We start from the raw sequence: 14,388 nt of genomic DNA on the forward strand, positions 1-14,388 counted from the left end.
TTGGTGTATTTAAGGGTTATCGAGACCACTTTATAGTGTCTTGATGGTTGTGAATTTTGGCACGGACCATGTTTAAGGTCTTTTTTTTTATTAATTGCCCACCACACTCCCCCACACCAAAGAACTCATACAAGAGCCCCCTGGTAGTGGACGCAACTTGTCTCAGCCCATGAACAATGGCAACAAAAACAAACAAAACAAATAAAACAAACTGAGCTGAGACAGACATTTATTGATGTGCAATTAGTTTAAGATAATTAACTAAGGTGGAATCCCAGTGGAAATAGATTTCCTGTTAAGGGATCCACATTATAAATTAAATTAAAGTTAAATACTGCTGACGGATGTTTACATTAAATTACAAAACAATATCATTAATTAAATATTTCGTTAAGCCTATGTTTAAAGTACTGTTTCAATCTAGCCTTGAAGATGGTACGATTGTCGATTCTCTGCATGTCAAGTGGAAGTGCATTAAATTTGGTAGGGCCAATAAAAAGAATGCGCTTTTGGCCAAGGTTTGTGGCTGCTCGAATGCGTTGCAAGTTACTATTTCGACGTGTTGAACGAGAATGTGTTAAAGTTGTAAAATGTATATTATGCTGCGCGATGGAGTTATGTAGATTGTCGTGTATGAATAATAATGTTTGTACGTCACATAAGTGGGCTATGGGTAAAATATTGTGGGCACTTTCAGAGTATAACAACAAAGTCGAATATAAAAGTGGTTTATTAAATATAATTTTCAGGGATCTGTTTTGTAGTGTTTGTAGCTTTTTAAGGTGAGAGCTCGCTGCTCGCCCCCATACCGATACTAAGTAGTTAAGTTGTGAATGAATGTATGCAAAGTAGTAGTTCAATAGAGCTCGCTGGGGAACAAACGCTTTAACTCTCCACAAAATACCACAAAGGTCAAGGGGCTATATGGTGTTTGAACCCATGAGTATTTGCTCGGGCTGCCAAGAAACGGCAGATGCCCGGTATACTGGTGGAGTACCGATATTGCAGCTCTACGATCAGCCTGCCTCAGAGCTAGACGTAGGATGCAAAGAGCTCGCACCGAGGATGCAAGAAAGAACCCCCGTGAAGTGTTTCGAGCTGCGAAATTGGCCCTTAACAAGGCCATTAAAAGCAGCAAGAGAGCGTGTTTCGACAACCTGTGTGAGAGTGCCAACGCGAATCCGTGGGGTGACGCCTACAGAATCGTGATGGCCAAGACCAAAGGGGGCTCTTCACCCCCAGAACGGTCTCCGGACCGGTTGGCGACGATTATCGAAGTACTCTTTCCGTCTCGAGCCACAAGCCCCTGGCCACCTGCACTACGAGACAGTGCGGGCACGGCCGAAATGGTGGCTCCGGTGACGAATGAAGAACTACTCGCAGTGGCTAAATCCCTAGCAATGAACAAAGCTCCATGGCCGGATGGAGTTCCAAACAGCGCTCTCAAGGCAGCGATCATAGCGAACCCGAAAATGTTCAGGCTAGCTATGCAGAGATGCTAGCTATGCAGAGATGCCTTGATGACTGCCGTTTCCCCGATAGATGGAAAAGGCAGAAATTGGTGCTGTTGCCGAAGCCCGGGAAGCCGCCAGACGACCCATCGGCGTGCAGACCAATCTGTCTGATCGACACGACTGGAAAATTGCTTGAGAGGATTATCCTCAACAGGCTAACCCCGTACGCAAAAGGTACGGACGGCCTGTCAAGCAACCAGTTTGGCTTTCGGAAGGGTAAGTCCACAGTGGACGCTCTCAACTCAGTGATAAAGACTGCCGAGATAGCGATCCAACGAAACAGGCGAGGCATACTGTGCGTTAGTGGCACTTGACGTGAAGAACGCATTCAACAGCGCAAGCTGGGATGCCATCGCGCTCTCGTTACACCGGCTTAGCCTACCGGTGGAAAGCTACTTCCAGAACCGCGTACTGCTATACGAGACAGAAAAGGGTTCCGATTACTGCCGGAGTTCCGCAGGGCTCGATCCTAGGCCCGGTGCTATGGAGCCTCATGTATGACGGGGTTCTGAGACTGAAGTTCCCTCCTGGGGTCAAGATCGTCGGCTTTGCCGACGACGTAACCTTGGAGGTCTACGGGGAGTCAATCCCTGAGGTAGAACTAACCGCAGAACACGCGATCAACACTGTGGAGGAATGGATGAGCGCGAGAGGCCTGGAGCTCGCTCATCATAAGACGGAGGTAGTTATCGTCAACAACCGCAAGTCGGCACAACATGCAGTTATCCATGTGGGAGAGGTCGCGATCACTTCACAGCGGAGTCTGAAGTCTCTCGGAGTCATTATAGACGACAAGCTGACCTTCGGCAGCCACGTCGACTATACATGCAAGAGAGCGTCGACTGCTGTTGCGGCACTATCGAGGATGATGTCCAACAGCTCAAAGGTGTGCGCCAGTAGACGTAGGTTACTGGCAGGCGTTGCCGTATCTATTCTCAGGTACGGCGGCCCGTCATGGTCAAGAGCACTGAGGGTAATCAGTTACCTACAGAAACTGGAGAGCACCTACCGCGTGATGTGCCTCAGAGTGATATCTGCCTACCGCACGGTATCACACGATGCATCTTGCATGATAGCGAGCATAATGCCAGTCGGGCTGGTCATTCGGGAAGATGAGGAGTGCTTCGAGCTACGTGGAAATAGAGGAGACCGCGAACGCACCAGGGTGACCTCGGTCGCCAGATGGCAGCGTGAGTGGAATAACTCTTCGAAAGGTAGGTGGACCCACCGGCTGATATCTAACATATCGAGCTAGGTGGGAAGACCCCATGGGGAAGTTCACTTCCATCTGACACAATTCCACATGTTCGGGCACGCGAAGGTCCCAGCCTGTCCGGGCTGCCTAGGTGTAGACGAAACTGCCGAACACATACTGTTCGTATGTCCTTGGTTCGACGTCGAAAGAATAGCAATGCTTGATGTCTGTGTCTGGGACACAACCGCTGATACCCTTATTCAGCGGATGTGTCAATCGGTGGAGAAGTGGAACGCAGTCTCGGCTGCTACCACCCAGATTGCCAGTAGACTACAGGTAATTTGGCGAACCGAGCAACAGACGACGGGCACGACTAACTAGTGATTGGTTAGTTGGAGCGAAAAGGGCCGAGCCCAAAAAAGTGAGCGAATGGTCTGTCCATGCTGAAACAAGTTTGGCGCAGCGACTTGCAACCGCGTAAGGGGTAAACCCAGCCACCCCGAAGCAAGGCAGAAGAGCGAGTGTATATGTGTATATGTGGACTGCCTCATGCCAAGATGGGAGGATCGTAGCGTAGTATGTTGGAACTTAGCTATCGATGTCTCGTGGCGTGGCAGAGGAGTGAAAGAGTGAGCATCCAAGTCAGTCTCACACGGTATGTTAAGGGTGAGCACAAAAGTCAGCCTCACATGGTATGGTAAAGGCTAGCACAAAAGTAAGCCTAGCAAGGAATGAGAAAGGTGAGCACACAAGTCAGCCTCGCATGGTATGTCAGAAGTGGGGCCTAAGAAAAATGTCCCACATGGGATGCCAGGGAGAGTGACAGGAGTATAATAGAGTGGTACGACCGAGAGTGAACCAGGTGATAGGGTGAGCATACAAGTCAGCCTCACATGCTATGGGAGAGGCGAGCACAAAAGTAAGCCTAGCAAGGAATGAGTAAAGTGAGCACACAAGTCAGCCTCGCAAGGAACGAAAAAGGTGAGCACAAAAGTCAGCCTCATGTAGTGTTAGAGAGTGAATCAAGGTGCGATAGAGAGAGCACCCAAGTAAGCCTCATACAGGACGTATGAACGCGTGAGCGAGAGTGAATGAGTACATTAAGTACAGCCATCCCCCCAGAAGTAATACCGAGAGGTAGTTCCTGGGGGAACGATGGCGGAGCCCAATGGATTTTAGTCGGTATTAATGGCAGCGTCACCATTCGAGCCCGATGCGCCCCCAGTACACCCCGTGTGGTAGTTTAGACACCTACTAATAGCACGTGTACTGGGTTAGTACGTAAACGTCTTCTCCATTGTTAAAAAGATGGGTGGGTAATGTCTGCGACATAACCGGGAGGTGTAGAATACATAAGGAACACGTTCTTCAAATATGTTGATACTCATTGGAATTTTCGGACAAAAGGTGATTTGGGCGAGGAATATTTCACCGGAGCGTCGTGACTTCAATTCGAGACGTTAATTTAAATCTAATAATATTCAACAGAATCACGTTTGAATGGGAAATTTTCAAATAATTCTCTATGGTAATAATGGTGGTTCTGAAAAGAACCTATGGTTTCGACGTTGGTGTTGATGGTGATGCGCTGGATCTTTGGATATATTTGGCATGATAGTTACGTGCCTGGCGAACTGTTTTGTAGCCTCGAACAAAACGACAAGACTGGCTTCTTCGGGTACCATTACGGCTGAACTTTATAAGCTTAACTCGACTTTGAAATCCTGCGCAATCTCACGAATCAGACGCTGGCAGGGCCATTTTGTTTGCTACTAGCACGGAGCAGCACAAAAAAATCATTTAATGCAGTTAGTTCACGGAGGCTGCCAAAAAGCTCGAATAGAAGCATGCGACTTCAACGTTTCCCTTAAACACATGCAATTGAAGCAACACTGATCACTAGAGGGATGGTGAGGGAACACGCACATTCGTTTTGGTTATACTGATAATAGCAGCAGAAAGAAATTGAAAAGCAGTGCACGAAACGAGCGAGAGGATAATTTAAATTTTTGTTCCGTGTGCAAGCTACTTCTTTCCACACAACGTATTATGTTGCTTGTTGAAAATTTGTTACACATCTTAAAATGAAAGTTTCAGTTTAACTCTCACTAGAACACAATTGATTGATCCTGAAAAGAACCGTTGCTTTTATTGTAATTTACGCCCACTCCCAGCGGACACTGTGAGCCAGTTTGATTTCTTTTGCGAGAAAGTTACATACTTGGCGCACTATTTTGTATCCTCAAACAAACCGACCAAGTAGGCATCACTGGCTTCATTACGGCTGAGTTTTGTAAGCGTAGCTCGACTTTGAAGTAATACACAACCTTACGAACCAGACGCTGGAATGTTAGCCAGTGGATTAGTTACTCCGTTGCCGTTTAGTTGGGGCGAAATATTGGTATGGCGACAGTTCCTGATCGGTAGTTGGTTGCGATGGGCCACCAGTAGCTGGGGCACTTTTTCGGACCGTCATCATTGCCAAATGCTTTCCTCCGGTGGACTGGCTGCTTGCTACTAGCAAGGAGCTGCACAAACAAATCGATTTATGCAGTTAATCAACGGAGGCTGCCAAAAAGTTCGAATAAAAGCATGCGACTAATGTACTTTGCACGTTCTATATTTTATCAATACTAGAGAGGATCGATAAAATAATTCAAAGTGTAATAGCAATATGCAATTGTGGCAACACTGACCATGGGATGGTGGGGGAACACGCACATTCGTTTTAGTTATGATGGTATTAGCAGCAGAAAGGAATGGAAAAGCAGTACACGAAAATGAGCCAGAGAGGATAATTTAAATTCTCATTCTTTCCACACATCGTATTTCTTATATAGCTCTCTGAAAATTATTTGTTATACACCATAAAATGTAAATTTCAGTTTAACTCTTATTAGAACACAATTAATTGGTCCTGTAAAGAACCGTTTGTTGTTTTATTGCGGGAGCATAATTCAGACGCACTCCCCGCGGATACGGTGAGCCAGTTTAATGTATTTGGCCTGAAAGTTATGCGCTTGGCGCACTATTTTGCATCCTCGAACAAACCGACCAAGTAGGCATCGTTGGCTTCTCGGGGCATCATTACGACTGAGCTTTGTAAGCGTAGCTCGACTTTGCAGTCCTGTACAATCTCACGAACCAGACGCTGGAACGATAGCCTACAGACTAGTTGCTCTGTTGCCCTTTAGTTGGGGCGAAATTCTTGCAGGGCGACAGTTCCTGATCGGTAGTTGGTTGCGATGGGTCACCAGTAGCTGGGGCACTTTTTAGGACCGTCGTCATTGCCAACTGCTTTCCTTCGGTGGACTGGCTGCTTGCTAGTATTTGAACGAATACGAATGATGAGAAAAACCGACCGACAGATATTTATATAATCGCGCTAATATGCACTACTATCGCTTTCTCGCTCGTTCTCGTGCCGTGCATGAGCCTTTCCTTTCCGTCCGGCTTCTCATGGCCTAACTAAAGTAATATGCCGTCTTTCCCCCCACCAACTGCTCTCGTCAAGCAACCCAATACGAATAATCATAGGAACAAACATGTAGTGGACCTATATATATATATATATATATATAAACTTTTCATTATTTTATTGTTCGGTTGACCCACAATATTGACGGCTCTGTGCGGGAGGGCTGAAAATTTTCACTTTTCCGAGTAGTTTAGATTTTTCAAAACACATTTTTTTGTTATTAGTGCATGTTATTTCAATTTTTAATACAGCATAAAGGAACATACTGCCAACAAATTGGCCTAAAAATCAAATCATTCTGTTAAGTATGATAAAAGTTATTAACGTTCAAAATCTGACGCGGCGCCGCAGCCGATATTTTGAAACGGGACGCCTCTATTGAAAGCTTAAATGTATTCTACATTAAAAATACACACGCACAGGCATTTGCCGAACTCGACGAACTGAATCGAAAAAAATCGGTTCGTTAAAAAATCGGTTTTCAGAGCAATTGCAATACCTTTCTATTGAGAAAGGCAAAAGGTGTGATATCGGCAGTCCGAAAAAGTCGATTTTAATAAAAAAAAAAAAATGTCGAGATAACATAAAATCTCGACGTTTCATGCATTTTAAAGATGTTTGGCATCAAACATACGACTTCGATTTCCGAAATTTCATGGGTCCCTTTGAAAAAAAAGTTTGTTAAAATCGGTTCAGCCATCTCTGAGAAAAATGAGTGGCATTTTTGGTCACATACACACACAGACGCACATACACACACATACATACATATACACATACATACACACGCACAGACATTTGCCGAACATGACGAACTGAATCGAATGGTATATGGGTTATTCCATGCGAAGTGATCAAGGCACGTGTAATCGACCTTAACGGATTTGAACCAAATTTGCATGAATTGTACATCTAGGGCCAATATATAAAAACCCAAATTTTTGTGTCAATTGAACCACCCCTCGGGTCATGGGAGCACCCCCCGTTTTGGCAAATTGCCAAAACCCTTGATTTTCTTTTAATCATATCTCCGGTTCTATTTACTCCAGAATCAAAACACAAGATGGCTTTTGAAGAAAATTTTTCAAGGAATCTAAAAAAAATATTGTTTTTTACCGGCAGTGCTGCCAACTATGCGATTTTTTCAGTTAAATATTAAAAGTTAATTTTGCTCTCAATATATATATTTTAATTTTGAAAATTTTAATGCCATCGCGTTCCTCAGACATTTTTACATAAAGAACACTTATCATCCCAATATAATATGAGCGCATCCTGAGATACACCGTTTGAAGGGAAAACTCCCATTTTCTGTGGTGTACTGACAGTGTTGGAAGAAATAAATAATTTTTGCATTTGGATTGAACCATAAGTTTTAAAATCGTTATAACAATTTTTTTTGAAAACTCGTAGCTAGTTACCGTCTTCGACAAAGTTGTTAACCAAGGTTTAAATTATCGTTTTATAAAGCTGGTTTTTTGTATTGAGTGAAATAGCGATCTTTATTAACGTAAATGCAAAATAATTAATTTCCCTATATAAAATCCCATACAAACTTTAAACGCAATGCGCAAACCCAAACGTATATTTGTTGTGTTCAATTATACTATAATTACGTCATGTTAATAATTGAAATACACGGAAACTATGTTTTTTGCATTTATTTATCAGTATAGTCTCAAGCCGACCAAAAAAATTAAAAATTAATTGAACGTGATTCATAATAATATTACAAAAAGAAACGAAAAGTATAATCTAATATGAGATTTTGAAATGATATTGATGAAAAAATTTCATTGACCGTCGGATTGTTGATCAACAGTGTTCCAAAAAATCACAACACGAACCGGATAGCTTACTACGAAGCGTGCGTCACTTCTAAGTGAATGAGTCCTAGTAACAGCGTATATAATCTGCTTGCAGAATAGCTCTTCCTCGTTAGAATGGCTATACAAGTGGCAATAAAGCTCGAAAGAATTACTTGAGAAAACCCGTACCATAATATAAACCGTGCGTTAAACATTATTTATTCATAACACCACGCATTCGAATGCTCTTCCTCTTGCTACGCGATGAAACTACAGAAAGTATGCGTTTGCATCACACATACTCATATACACATAATTGCACTTTATCACACATACACAATACATTTTTAATGGAAAAATTTGGACAAAAAGAAAGTTCAAAAGGGGGTCGCTCTTGCCCCTTTGGGGTGTCGGTCTTACCCGCAGCGTTTTTAAAATGACATTTTTCTCCATTTTTTGGCAATCAATAATTTTTAATGAATTCAATTTTTTGAAACGCTGAAAAAATTATATTTTGTTAAGGATGTTAAGGATTATGCACAGAATATACAATATTAGGAACTTTGTGGAATTTTAGAAAAATTATTGCGCTTAAGGTGTCGGACCTTAAGCGCAATAATTTTTCCGCGTTCCCCTAAATATCCATATTTTCAAATGGAATTTGTGGATCGGACAAGATCGGAAGAGATTGAATGTTTTGCCTTTTTCATATAAGGAAAGGCTATGCAATCACTGTAAAAATCGACTTTTTAACCGAGGCCCGGAGGGCCGAGTGTCATACACTATACGATTCAGTTCATCGAGATCGGCCAATGTCTGTGCGTATGTATGTGTGTGTATGTATGTGTGTATGTGTGTGTGTCATTTAAACTCACACAATTTTCTCAGAGATGGCTGAACCGATTTTCGCAAACTTAGTTTCATCTGAAAGGTAGAACGCTCCCATAAGCTGCTATTGAATTTTTAGTTGATCCGACTTCCGGTTACGGGTTGAAGAGTGCGGTCACACAGCAAATTCCCATATAAACTGGTACCACTATGATGTCCAAATGATGTAAAACATATTAAAATTGATGTAACATTACTCTAGTTTGCGGGTCTGGATCACTAATGATCAATCAAAGCAGCTTTGACCACATTGGCCACCTATGACGGTTCATGACGCCCCCGGGGAACCCGCCAAGTTCCTAAGCTAATATCACACCCATTCCACAACGAATTCAACCAGTCGGTTCCGACAGTATGAAGTAACAAGTTACTTTACGCTTGTTCGGACATGCCGTAGACTCAGGTGATTCGCATTTCTAATGCCAAAAGACCCTGACTCCTACGGTAGCAGACAAAAAGTTAAGTCGCCGGTGAGCTCTAAGCTTGCATATATGATCCTTCCACGCTTTTCTAAACTTTCTCCCTTCAACTCCTTGCTCTCCCTTGAGTACTATGGCTCTAAATATTGAAAAATATACTTCACCTTCCAGTCCCTTGCTAATTAAATGCCGTAACAACTGTCCACAACGAATTCTCTACCGATTTTTACAAACTTGATTTCAAATAAAAGATACAGTTATGCCATTGACTGCTGCTGAATTTCATTCGGTTCTGACTCTTGCTTCCGGAGTTACCGGGGTGTTAGTAAGGATACACTGGAATTTCCCATATAAATCGGTACAATCGTAATACCTCAGAGGCTAAAAACTATTGAAATGGTCACCAAATTACTTCTAATCGCAGATCTAGATCACTGATTGCCAATCAAACATTCTTTGAATATCTTGTCCACGATCGACGATTCCGGAAGTCCGGAAGTCCGGAATTCCGGGCATATTCCACAATTAAAGTCATATCGGTTCATCGGTGATGACTGAACCGATTTTCTCAAACCAAGTCTCAAATAGAAGGCAAAATGTGCAGTTGAGTATTGCGTCGCCGCCCCTCCCCCCCCCCGCCTTGCCCTTACACCTCCCACCTTCATCACTCCCCTCCTCTTGGACTACCCTCACGCCCGCATTTCCTTCATCCACCCCGCATACCGAAATAAGATGAAGGATTTCTGACGCATCCTCCACTCCCACTCTACTAACCCCCCATTCCCTACACGTTCAAACCCATTCCACCTACCTTTCCAAATTATAATCACATGAAGATAACATTGAACTCATGCTTATTAAGCTAATTAAATATTATTCTTTTGCCTTTCTTATATAGAAAGGTTATGCAATTGCTCCAAAAACCGACATTCTAACCGAGGCCCGGAGGGCCGAGTCTCATATAACTTTCGATTCAGTTCGCCGAGATCGCAAAATATCTGTGAGTTTTTTTTTTTTTACAATGGAGAAGACCTTTATGTCCTAGCCCAGTACACGTGCTATTGGTAGGGTCCAATCTACCGCACGGGGTGCACTGGGGGCGTGTCGGACTCGAATGGTGACCAGCCATTAATACCGACTAAACTCCATTGGGCTCCGCCATCATTCCTCCCAGGAACTACCTCTCGGTATTACTTCTGGGGGGATGGCTGTACTAAATGTACTCATTCACTCTCACTCACGCGTCCATTCATCCTGTATGAGGCTTACTTGGGTGCTCTCTCAATCGCACTTTGATTCACTCTCAAACACTCCCACATGAGGCTGACTTTTGTGCTCACCTTTTACGTTCCATGCGAGGCTGACTTGTGTGCTCACCTTACTCATTCCTTGCTAGGCTTACTTTTGTGCTCGCCCCACCCATACCATGTGAGGCTGACTTGGGTGCTCACCCTATCTCCTGATTCACTCTCAATCATGCCACTCTATTGTACCTTTGTCACTCCCCCTGGCATCCCATGTGGGACATTTTTCTTAGGCCCCACTTCTGACATACCATGCGAGGCTGACTTGTGTGCTCACCTTTTTCATTCCTTGCTAGGCTTACTTTTATGCTAGCCTCTACCAACCTGTGAGGCTGACTTTTATGCTCACCCTTAACATGCAGTGTGAGACTGACTTGGATGCTCACCCTTTCACTCCTCTGCCACGCCATGAGGCATCGATAGCTTAGTTCCAACATACTACGCTACGACCCTCCCGTCTTGGCATGAGGCAGTCCACTTATACGCCTATACACTCACTCTTCTGTCTTGCTTCGGGGTGGCTGGGTTTACCCCTTACGCGGTTGCCATTCGCTGCGCCAACCTGCCTCGGCATGAACAGACCATTCACTCTCTTATTTTGCGCTTGGCCTTTTTCGCTCCAGCTAACCAATCACTAGTTAGCCGTGCCCGTCGTCTGTTGCTCGGTTCGGCAGATTACCTGTAGCCTACTGGCAATCTGGATGGTAGCAGCCGAGACTGCGTTCCACTTCTCCACCGTTTGACACATCCGCTGAATAAGGGTATCCGGGGTTGTGTCCCAGCCACAGACAACAAGCATTGCTCTTCTTTCGACGTCGAACCGATGACATACGAACAGTATGTGTTCGGCAGTTTCATCTACACCTGGGCAGTCCGGGCAGACTGGGACCTCCGCGTGCCCGAACCTGTGGAGGTACTGACGGAAACAGCCATGGCCTGACAGGAATTGTGTCAGGTGGAAGTGAACTTCCCCATGGGGTCTTCTCACCCAGCTCGATATGCTAGGTATCAGCCGGTGGGTCCACCTACCTTTCGAGGAGTTGTCCCACTCACGCTGCCATCTGGCGACCGAGGTCACCCTGGTGCGCTCGCGGGCTCCCCTATTTCCACGTAGCTCAAAGCACTCCTCATCTTCCCGAATGACCAGCCCGACTGGCATCATGCTCGCTATCACGCAGGATGCATCGTGTGATACCGTGCGGTAGGCAGATATCACTCTGAGGCACATCACGCGGTAGGTGCTCTCCAATTTCTGTAGGTAACTGGTTACCCTCAGTGCTCTTGACCATGACGGGCCGCCGTACCTGAGGATAGATACGGCAACGCCTGCCAGTAACCTACGTCTACTGGCGCACACCTTTGAGCTGTTGAACATCATTCTCGATAGTGCCGCAACAGCAGTCGACGCTCTCTTGCACGTACAGTCGACATGGCTGCCGAAGGTCAGCTTGTCGTCTATAATGACTCCGAGAGACTTCAGACTTCGCTGTGAAGTGATCGCGACTTCTCCCACATGGATAACTGCATGTTGTGCCGACTTGCGGTTGTTGACGATAACTACCTCCGTCTTATGATGAGCGAGCTCCAGGCCTCTCGAACTCATCCATTCCTCCACCGTGTTAATCGTGTGTTCTGCGGTTAGTTCTACCTCAGGAATTGACTCCCCGTAGACCTCCAAGGTTACGTCGTCGGCAAAGCCGACGATCTTGACCCCAGGAGGGAACTTCAGTCTCAGAACCCCGTCATACATGAGGTTCCATAGCACCGGGCCTAGGATCGAGCTCTGCGGGACTCCGGCGGTAATCGGAACCCTTTTCTGACCGGCATCGGTCTCGTATAGCAGTACGCGGTTTTGGAAGTAACTTTCCAGGATCCGGTACAGACCCACCGGTAGGCTAAGCCGGTGTAACGAGAGCGCGATGGCATCCCAGCTTGCGCTGTTGAATGCGTTCTTCACGTCAAGTGTCACTAACGCACAGTATCGAATACCTCGCCTTTTTCGTTGGATCGCTATCTCGGCAGTATTTATCACTGAGTTGAGAGCGTCCACTGTGGACTTACCCTTCCGAAAAATATCTGTGTGTATGTATGTATGTATGTATGTGTGTATGTATGTATGTGTGTATGTGCGGATTTGTTAACAAAATGTACACATCGGTTAACAAAATGTACACATCGGTTTGGCGGAGATCCAAATGAAAGGTATAATATTCCCATAGGTTGCTATTGAATTTCATTTTCAACCGACATCTTGTTCCGGATTACGAGTTGAAGAGTATGGTTACAAAATAAAATTTGTTGATTTGTCCACATCGGTTTCTCGGAATTTTCGGAACCGATTTTGACAAACTTAATTTTAAATGAAAGGTCCATCAGCTGCTGTTGAATTTTGTGTGGATCCAAGTTCTGGTTCCTGAATTATAGGGTGATACGTACGATCACGCAGCAAATCCCGATTCTAACGAATTCTGCGATGAATGTAAAAAGGTGATTTTTTTTCCAAATTGTAAACACAACTGTTGAATTTGTAGATCTAGGTCACCAACAGTCATTCAAAGTCTCTTTGGCCACACTGGCCACCATCGACTGATTTGATCAACTTAGTCTCAAATGAAAGATGTTGCGTCCCCGGAAAATGATATTAAATTCCATCTCCATCTGACTTCCGGCTCCGGAGTTACGGGTTGTGGAGTGCGATCACATAGAAAACTCCGATTCAAACAGATACCGCGATGAATGCAAAAAGATGCTCTTATATATACTTACCAAGTGTAATTAGAATGAAAGACATTTCCATAATGTTATATTGTACGAACCAGTTTCCAGAATTGTTTCATTTCTAAACAACGTTTGCCAATCTATACTGCTTAGTCTTTGTTTTATGTTGTCAAAATTTGCCAATTGAAATTGAAAGGCCTCTTCGTACTCGCAGTCATCGGGTCTTTTGTTATCATGTACAAATACAGAAAACTCAATTGCTGTATGAAACGCTTCATTTTTCCATAGTGCAGTTAATGATTCGGTGACACAAAAGTCTTCAAGAATGTTTGTGAATAATAAATCTAGATAACAGTTTTGCTGATTTCTAACATGATTAATTTGGTTAAGTCCTAAACTTGCAGTTTTGTCAAATGTGGCCTGCAGAGTTTCGTTATTCACAAAGACTGGAAGCAGGATGCTTTCATTTTCAGTGTCTGGAAAGAAGTCAATGCTTCGTTGATTGAAGTCACCATAAATATGAACTTTTACCTCTGGGGGGAGCCTGGTTATAATGTCTTCGGCAATAAGAAAAAACTTTTCAAATGTATCTTTGCAGGCATTACTTAGGGGGAAGTATACAGAGGCAAATATATGTGTTTCACCTGCCAGATGGGTTTTAACCCACACATGCTCAAATTCTTTAAATTTCCTTGTAGTAATGATTTCTGCATTAAATTTTGATGTAATTGCTATTAAAACTCCCCCTCCTAACTTCTTTTCAGACATATGAATGTCTCGGTCAGCTCTAAACACATTGTAGCTGTTCCCGAAAACTTCTTCACTTCTAACACTTTCGTCCCAACTAGTTTCTGTAGCCAAAATAATTGTATAGGAGCTACTTAAAATATTCTTTTGAATTTCATTCATTTTCGATGCACTTTTCATTCTATTAAAATTTTAACAGTAAATTAAAATTTCTACTGACGACTCTACTTGAGGAGTCGAGATTACCTCTTTTTGTTGTCGTTCAAATGGCGTCGAATCTTGGCAAACTGCGGTGTCCTCGTCGTTTCCTTCTTCTA

The 14,388-nt window shown here is 44.0% G+C and overlaps 1 protein-coding gene across 2 annotated transcripts in view; it reads left to right on the top strand.

Moving 5' to 3' along the window:
• Positions 1–14,388, top strand: part of LOC131682803 (uncharacterized) — a 246,948-nt gene that overhangs the window by 206,073 nt on the left and 26,487 nt on the right. The gene's annotated exons all lie outside the window — the stretch shown is intronic.

This window comes from Topomyia yanbarensis, chromosome 2, assembly GCF_030247195.1.
Source record: "Topomyia yanbarensis strain Yona2022 chromosome 2, ASM3024719v1, whole genome shotgun sequence".
NCBI classification, from domain to species: Eukaryota; Metazoa; Arthropoda; class Insecta; order Diptera; family Culicidae; genus Topomyia; species Topomyia yanbarensis.